This window comes from Dasypus novemcinctus, chromosome 4 (genome assembly GCF_030445035.2).
Source record: "Dasypus novemcinctus isolate mDasNov1 chromosome 4, mDasNov1.1.hap2, whole genome shotgun sequence".
NCBI classification, from domain to species: domain Eukaryota; kingdom Metazoa; phylum Chordata; class Mammalia; order Cingulata; family Dasypodidae; genus Dasypus; species Dasypus novemcinctus.
The window spans coordinates 99,537,288-99,547,136 of NC_080676.1; the positions used below are offsets into that span (position 1 = coordinate 99,537,288).

The window sequence follows — 9,849 nt, forward strand, 5'->3', positions numbered from 1 at the left end:
GCTTCTTCAAAAATAAAAAATAAAAATAAATGTTATTTACAACATAATACAAATTTAATAAAATATGATACTGCTGAGCATCATCTTAAATGCATAAACAAACTGTAAATAAATACAAGATGTTAATAGTGATAGGAAAAAAGAAGAAATAAGGAGTGTAGTTCTATGATCTGAACTTTTTTTTAAAGTTTATGATTAGACTAAAGGGGAAGCATAATACAAATTATTGATCCCTAGTAATTAGGTGGAGATGGTAAGTTCAGAAAAAAAATATATTCATTTATTCTTTTATGGAACCGAGAAAACTGAGGAATGAGAAAGATGAAGGGAACATGAAAGTGCTATGAGGAACCCCTGAAAATTCCTTTATTCAGAATGTGCACTCAGTCAGGCTCAGCCTGCGTTCTTGCAGAGAGCACCGAAAGTCCATAATGAAGAACCTGGAGAGCCCAATTCTTCTTTTCCTCCTCTTCACACTCAAGTCCTCTTTCTTGAAAATCTGCTACAGAGACAATGTCTGCTGCATTCTTTCTCCATTCCATTCTGCATTGGAAGCCAAATAACTGAATTTTTTCAGTTAAATGTTGTCCCCATGACGTATGGCACCATGAACTCAGCAACAGGATGGAGGGTAATAGAGTAACAGATCATCCAGTTTGCCCAGGATTGAGGAGTTTCCTGGATTGAGGGATGAATTAGTCACCCTAATGCAATATCTCATTAAAGGTAACCTCAAGATCAAAGTGCTTGTTGTATTCCAGATTCAAGCACCTAAAGATGAGCATATGTGTCAGAGGAAAAATAGGAAAGTCTTCAGAAGCATGAGACTCAATTATCTTTGAGGACAGATGATTAACGTAAAATGGTAAAACTACATAATATTCAAATTTTGTTTAAAAAAAAGAAAACACAGATGGCTTTTTAAAAATAATTTGTTCCTAATCCAGATAAAACACTTGTTATTTATCACAGGATTAGGTGATCTAGCCCCAGGCAACTTCCAAAAGCCTTCATGAGCACAGTGAAGCATAATCGTCACAAGTGGCTGCATGAGGTTCAGAGCACAGACCCTGGAGGCAGACTCTTAAAAGTTTGAACATCGCTTACAACATGTACTCTCTGGGTCATCATGGGAAATTCATTAACCTACTTGTACCTCAGTTTCTTAAGTTTCAGTTTTTCCTGTCTCATAGCAACGTTGCAAATGTTGAAAGTATTAATGTATGCAAGGAATTGATAACATTGCCTGTATTGCAATAGCATGAAATGTGTTAGTTATTTACTTCCCCATCTCTGTCACCCATTCACTTAACAAATATTTACCAACTCTTAACACACCCAATGTTGTTGGCACTGAGATAGAGGAATAAACAAGGCATACCATGCACTACAAATTACTTTTCATTCTCTCTCCCAAGAGTATTGGTTAAATTATGTGGTTTAACCAAGTCATTTCAGTCAAAAACACTCACTGTGCACAGTCTGAAATTACATCATAAAGACTAAGCCATCATAATAGTGTTAATTTTAAACGATGCCTTTTAACTAAGGGGCTCTGAAGAAATGTACTTTGTGATAGGCCAGAGAAATGACATGCCTTGCAATAATTCTCCAGATTATTGAGCTACTAAACTGGTATCATGGATGGTTGCATCCAAGTGTGTGTGCTCCTGTCAGGACTGGTGGGTGTTTTCGCCAGGGATCCAGCTTCTTTAGGGGTTTCCTTGAGCGGAAAGGCAATTCCCAAAATGTCACACCCCATTCCTAGGGTAGCCTTCTTCCAGTGACTAAACACCATGGGGGTATATTGACCTGCCCTCATTAGAACAATTCTGAAGGGCCATTTCAGCTTCAGAGTCCCTCAGAGTTGGCTGGGACAAATGATGACAGTATACATTCTGATATGTCCCTCTGTTCAATTCCTCTTCTTCAATACATTCCTTTCAATGTCCAATTGAAATCCGCCAGGGGCAATTCCAAATAACTTCTTGCATACTAATCTCCATCAGAAGGGCTACTTTCTGGGGAGTCCCCCTACTTCTGTCAATTGTTGGTTATAAAACAGGACTTTTACATTTGATCACACTTCACATCACTGGTGGTAACTTGAATACAGACGGCCTTTGGGAAGACAGAAATGAAATAAATGTACTGGGTAAGCAGTGCACATTAGGCATTTGATAAATGTGGGGCAAATAGCATTAAAAAGACAACAGAAATTTATGGCTGTTTTAGGGCCTATTGATACTTGAAGAGAGAAATGGAAGGCTATGAATAGTTAACCATCAATTGAAACTTAAGTGTGAAAGCCAGAGGTCATTCTTTATTCTTATGTCCAGCAGACTGCACAGGGAAATTTGATGACCTGGTGCTAATCCTAAGAATAGCAGAACTCCAGAGAGATGAATACCCAAACCAAACAAGTCTGCTATGTCAAGGTTAGAGTCATGGTTAAAAAATAAGTAAATAAAACCATGAAACATGGGATGGGGACCTTTGGGTTGAGGCAATTAAAAATATTAAAGTCCCAAATTTCCTAAAACCTCTGAGTCTGTGAAATGGCCCTCTTCTCCTTGTTATGGCTATTTCTTCCTCATTGCTTAAAAAAGATGCAGAAGACTCTGCTTTGAAAGCCTATATGTGTGCCTTTCAGAACCTGCCCTCTTAATCACCATACTCTCCTGGCCACTAGACCCACAACTAGGAATAAATGAAAAACATAAATAAATGAAATGATGGATGTCTGTGTCTGCTAAAAGAGGAAAGAGCATATGTCACAAAGGAACTGCAGTGCATAGAAAACCTGTACCAGTGGAAGCAGCAAGAGGACATACAATACTAAATTTTGAGGATTCGGGATGAAAGGATGAAGATTATATAAAAATTGATGAGAGAGTTTATTTCTATATAAGCATAGTCTTGTGATACAGGATTTAGCACAGCACCCTGGTAAGAAACAGCTAACATACTGCTTCTAAGAAATAGCACTTAGAAACTCTTAGAAGCTTGGACAAAGCATTAGTCACACTAAGTAGAAAATTCAGAACTGCTGTGGCAGATAGTGGAAGAATGAATTAAAGACTTTGAGAAGTGGAGATACTATGTAAAGCTAGAAAACCTGTACAATAACAGTATTCTACAGGAAACCCTGCAGGAAATTCCCTTTAAAAAAGAAGCAAACAAACAAAACAAAGCAAAAAAACAAAAACAAAAACAAAAAGCAACAAAACAAATAAAAATACTGTTAGGAGGGGCACTCCCATCATTGAGAAACTCAGGGTTGTCTTTCCTATATGTAAGTCAGAACTGTTGTTTGGAAATGACTTTACAAAATTGGTCTTATTGATAGCGAAGGGGATTCTGAAATGATCTAGGCCAGGTGGTAGCCTCAAAAATCAGAAGTCAGGTGGGAATAATTATCTTAATATATGGCAAGATCAGAAGTTCCTCAGGGGGTTGGATCTGCAGAGCGCCATTGAATGGTTAATTAAGCATGGATATAGATTGATCAACAAATGCACTGCTCAAAATATACAAACAGAAGAAATAAGTGATGGATAATAAGAAGAGGAGGGCAGCTGCCCTTACTGAAAAAAATATTACTTTGTCCAGCTTCCAGATATGAGACAACTTTTAGACTTGGAATCCAGTGACTGAGGGAGAAACCAGTTTTCCAGGAAGGAGGATATTATGCCATGCATGGCAAGGTTAAAACCAGGTCCCAATGGCCATTTTTTTCAGATAAACAAAGCAGGGGAAGGTGAAATACCCAAAGATTTCAAGGACTGTTTGTGCCTAAGTTGACATTGATACACAGAGACCTGAGCCATCAAGGCCCCCCCACTTGAGTGGAGATAAATACAGAGCTAGGTGATAATCTTAGTCCTGACCCCATTATGGCTCACAGTGGGTCTACTAGGTCCACACACCTTTCTTTTGACCATTTTCTCAATCCCTCAATCCCAGAATGTATAATGGGAATGAACATACCAGATAGTTAGTATAATATCCTCTTTGGTTCCTTGGTTTATGGAACAACGTGAGGGGAGCCAAGCTGAAGTCTTTGAATCTCCCCAACTCTATCAAGATAGTAAATCAAACATCAATATTGTGTCCTGGGGACAGTGATGGAGTTGGTTCATGACAGCTATTAGAGAAATCCCTTAAATGTCTAAAAGATGCAGGACAGGAGGACCCCATCAATCATCCATTTAATTCACATGTCTGGTCTCTGCAAAAACCACATGGATCCTAGAGAATTAAAGTCAACTATCAAAAACTCAAACAATTTTTCACCTGAATTGCAGCTGCAGAGCCATAAGTGATTTCTTTGCTAGACTTAGTTGAACATGGCCTCAGATACATGGTATATGGCCACTAATCTAACCCATAACATACGGATCATTAATTCTAAATGCAAAGGTAAAACTAATTAAGTATCCAAAAGATAACATAGGAGAACATATTCATTACTTTTGGGTAGGCAAATATTAGTTAAATAAATAACAAAAAGCATTAACCATAAAGGAAAATGCTAATAAATTTCACTTCGTTAAAATAAATTAATTCCATATTATCAAAGAGCACCAATAAGAGAAAAGACAAGCTCCAAAAAAAGAAAATAACTGATTTACACATGCATGACAGAGTACTCATACTCATATTAAAACACTCCTTAATTAATGAATAAAAGACAGACAACACAATAAAAAAATGGGCAAATATTTGATCAGGTGCTTCATGAAAAAAGGACATATTTTTAAAAAGGGTATAATTCACTAATTACCAGGAAAATACAAATTACAACTGCAATAAAGTGCACTAACCAGAATGACTAAAATATAAATACATAAAAAAATACATAAATTAAAATTAAAACAAAAATAGACAATAACAAGGATAGGCCATGATGTAGAAAAACTGGAATTCTCATGTGCTGCTGTGACTGTAAATCAGCACAAACACTTGGGAAAAGTCTTTGTACCTTCTAAAACTGGACATATATACAATTCAATTTCATACACATTCATCAAAAGACATAAAATAGAATGCTTTTCTTAACAACATTTTTGGCTATTTGAAATAAACAACTAAAAAATATTTTACATTAACCATAGAATGTATAAATAAATAGTTTTATATTCAAAAAAGAGCAACTATACAGCAACGAGAATGATCAAACTAGTATGTGAAAAAAAGTGCAACAATCTCACAATTATAGTGTTGAGGAAAAGAAGCCCACAGAAAGTAATACATCCTGTATAATTCCATATTTATAGATTTCAAAATCAGGCAAAAACATTCTATGACAAAGGTGATAGATATCAGGGTACTGGGGCTCTTGGAGAGATTAATAACAGCTGGGAAAGGCCAGAACACCATAGAGTGTTCTGTAGCTGGAGATGATTAAATTTAAGATATTTTCACTTTACAGTGTGCATGCTATGCTTAAATTAAAAAATATTTTAAACTATCTAATAAGTCTCTAGGAAGTACTGGAATTACTGGGAAAATATATAAAGTGGTAGTTAATAAAGACCAAAAAAACCACGAGTTTAAGTCCTCTTCCCAGCAATTACTACTTATATCCCTTCAGGCCAATTGCTTAACTTCTTTATGTCTTAATTTCCACGTCTGTATAGTGAGGGGTATAATAGCACTTTCCTGTTGGAGTTATTATGAGGTGCAAATGGGATAACATGCAAACTGAGTAAATGGTATTTTTGTACATGGTAAGCACTCAGTACCCAGGAGGTGTTATGCATTTTTATTACTGAAGTAAAGCACCCATGTTGACTACAAATCTATGCAACATTCCTCTCTGAAGGCTAATCCATCTAGCATCTGAAAAACTCCACTATCAGGAAACTTACTGTTTATATGAAGCAATCCTGCTAAATTCTTTCGTTAATGCTTTCTAAGTCCAAATCTCCATCCCTGCATAATATGTACCCATTATCTCTTCCAATTACATGAAATGAATGTAAATTTTTTTCACACTAACAGATTGCAAGGTTTTTCTTGGAAAAAAGTAATTTTTCCCTTTTCCTATAAATTATTCTATACATTCCTAAAACAAATTTTAGTTGCTTTGGTTTTTAATTTGGTTTATCATGTTGACCAGGACTCTCCATTTAAATGTTTCCTTTACTCATTAGGAACACATTAGTGAATCTCCTGAGGAAAAAAATAAATAAATATAAAGAAATACCTTTCATTTATATCTGCCTTATTTCCATTAGGCATGTAGATGAATCTGTAAAGTCTGCATTAGCCTTTGCTCTAGCAGAATTAAAAGACCTTAATAAAGGGATTACTTAGTGTGGTTGATTAAGAACCCCTAAAAGCACTTCTTTGTCTTAGTCTGTGCCTGTAGGGGTACAAGTGGGATCTCCTGAAGATGTTGCTTTAGTTGGGGTATAGCCCAGATGAATGAGGGTTGGGGTTTAGCCCAGATGAATGAGGGTGGACCTTAATCTGATTGCTGAAGTCCCTTCTATGAGAATGAAATTCAGACATAGTAAAAGAAAGCCAAGAGGAGGAGCCAGAAACTGAAGTCAAGGGAACCTGAAGATAGAGGAGAGAAAATCATCATGTGATACAGGGCAGGGACTTAAGCCAAAGAACTCCAAGGATCTCCTGCAGCCAGCGCCAGAATGTTACAGACTTTAGGCAGAAAGCAGCCCCTTGCTAATGCCTCAATTTTGGATTTCTCCTAGCCTCAAAATTGTAAACCAATGAATTCCCATTGTTTAAACCAACCCAGTCTGATGTTTGTCTTAAAAGCCTGGTAAACTAAGATACTTTTGGAGAAGGAATCTGTAATTGTTTGTGGTGATCATTTTTTACCACAGAAGAAATATTCCTAAAGGCATCAGGAATCCCTTCTCCATGGATTTGAGCAATAACTGTCAATGAAACTAGTGAAGAAAGGACAAAAAAGAAGGTAAAGACATCCACATACATGAAGGATCTCTTGCTCTGTGGCCACACTTTTATCCAGGGATACTTTCTCAGAACCTTACTGATATGGACCTGGAAGAAGTTTCTCTTAACAAAGATGCTCTAATAAAGGGGAGCTATTATTGTTGTTATTATTATTTCCATTTAGTTTCAGCTTACTCCTATATACCTTCATTAAGTATAAAACTCCCACAATGGAAAGCATAAGAAATTTATTTTTTATTTATTTATTTATTTATTTAAAATTTTTTAAATTGATTTTGTAAAAATATTACATTAAAAAATATATATGAGGACCCCTTCAACCCCACCACCCCCACCCCACCACTTTCCCCCCAGCAACACTCATTCCCATCATCATGACACATCCATTGCATTTGGTAAGTACGTCTCTGGGCACCTCTGCACCTCATGGTCAATGGTCCACATCATGACCCATACTCTCCCCCATTCCATCCAGTGGGCCCTGTGAGGATTTATAATGTCTGGTGATTGCCCCTGAAGCACCATCCAGGGCAGCTCCAAGTCCCTAAGACACCTCCACATCTCATCTCTTCCTGCCATTCCCCATACCCATTAGCCACCATGTCCACTTTTCCCACTCCAATGCCACCTTTTCTCTGTGGACATTGGATTGGTTGTGTCCATTGCACCTCTATGTCAAGACGAGGCTCAGATTCCTCATGGATACTGGATGCAATCCTCTCGCTTTCAGTTGTAGGCACTCTAGGCTCCGTGCTGTGGTGGTTGTCCTTCTTCAACTCCATCTTAGCTGAGTGAGGTGAGTCCAATAAATCAGATTGTAGGTGCTGGAGTCTGTTGAGGCTCAGGGCCTGGCTATCACATTGTCAGTCCAGAGATTCAGATCCCCTAAATATATCTTAAACCCCAACACCAACTACAACTCCAGGACAGTAGCATGAAAGTCTTAAGAAGAGAGATCCCATCTGAGTCCAGATTCATCACGCATAAACACCAGCTCCAAAGAAGGGCCATCTGACATGGCAGTTAACCCCATCTGCCATGACCATAGCACCCATGGGCCTCTTTAGCCCTCAAAGGAACCAATATCTGGGGGTTGTATCTACTTTATCTGTCTCTTAGACTCTGCTCAGTTGTGCATAAGGGCAATCCTTCTGACAGCCTCCAGACTCTTTTTTAGAGACTCGTAGCCATATAAACTCATTTCTCCTTTCCATTTCCCCCTTAGATTAGGTCAAACAGCATTTTAAAGTCATGTTATTTTATGTAGACAGGGATATTCTGCTGATCCGCATTGAACCTTCCATTCAAGGTCATTCTCCAGTTGCATTATCAGTTGGTAGTTGATAGTGATCCCTCGGTGCCAGGGAGGCTCATCCCCGGGTGTCATGTCCCACGCTGGGGGGAAGGCATTGCATTTACATGCTGAGTTTGGCTTCGAGACTGGCCACATTTGAGCAACATGAAGGCTGTCAGGAGGAAACTCCCAGGCACAATGCTTCTCTAGGCCTTGTTCTTATTTCAGGTATATCAGCTCACAAGCATTGTCATTAGCATCAGGGGCTCACTGTTGGACCCTCTTTCCTTAAAAATATGGAATGCTTCACAAATTTGCGTGTCATCCTTGCGCAGGGGTCATGCTAATCTTCTCTGTATCATTCCAATTTTAGTATATGTGCTGCCGAAGCGAGCACAGCATAAGAAATTTAAAAGCTTCAAATGATACAGTGAAAATCACATAATCATCTCACTTTCTATTTTTGTAATTTTTTCACTTTTGATACTTTTATTCTTTATCACTTTAAAATTCCAGTAAAATACATTAAAGTTTAAAAATTTAATAGAGTAGGCTGTAGAGCATCTTGCTAAAGTGTAGGTTTTTAGTGACTTTTAACTTATAATTTACATTCATTTTTATTAAGCTTCAGGGGACAATAATGTATAGAAAAATCTTAAAACAAACAAACTCATACTTTTCCAAAACAGAAGCAAACAACCACTACTTCTTTTGCAGGTAGATAAAATCATGATAAACTCAAGATAAAATCATGAGTTGATGCTATATTTTTCAGAGAACAGTTGATGTGGGTGTGTATCTTCCCTCCCTTCAATGTCATGGTTGGCAGGTGCAGCCCTATCATTAAACGAGCTGGAATGGGATTACTTCATAGTGAAAATAACCTACCTGAGACCAAAAGGAAATAAAATTTAAAATGAAATATAATGGAGGAAAACAATCATCACTGCTCATTATTTTTTCACTTCCTTTTTTCTTTAAATGGCAGTTTTTACTGACTCAAAGAATGTGGCAGATGTTGCCTGTGTCTTTGTCGCAGGGACTGACAGGTTGCCTAGAGAGCAACAACACTGAGACAGAGTTACAGGAAAGGCAATTCTTTATGACTCAGAAAGAGGAACAAATATGATGTTTTAACATTTATTCCCAATTGCATATCTTGTGTGCAGTTTTGGAAAGTAATAACTGCCTTAAATTTTCCCCCTGTGATTCCTTTTATGCAACCCACAAATTGCATGTCTTCTGAACATTACTCTATAGCATAAGCTGGCATAACTGAGATTCAGTAGTAAACACAGTAAAGCAAAGTCAAGAATTCTTCAGCCATAACACAAGTAAAAATTATACCACCATAAGCCATGTAGTCCTGTCTAAACTACCATCAAATTTTAAGAAAACCAAAGACTATGTACTTTACCAGCATCTCTAGGGCAGGTGCTTTCTCTTCTCTTTCGGCTTTTTTATGACCGTAGACCATCCTCACACTCCCATGCTTAAAAAACCTTGATCACATACAAGTGGCAGTAGGAGTAGTTTCTATCTAAAAGAATGAGTAATTCCCTACTTGAACACTTCCCCTAATTTGGTTGCTATATATTTGCTGTAGA

At 37.5% G+C, this 9,849-nt stretch overlaps 1 non-coding gene across 1 annotated transcript; it reads right to left on the reverse strand.

Annotated features, from left to right (window-relative positions):
- Positions 1–8,532: 8,532 nt before the first annotated feature.
- On the reverse strand, positions 8,533–8,639 carry LOC111766319 (U6 spliceosomal RNA). Its single transcript, XR_002798400.1, has one exon. It is a non-coding gene; the product is annotated as a U6 spliceosomal RNA (small nuclear RNA).
- Positions 8,640–9,849: the final 1,210 nt, after the last annotated feature.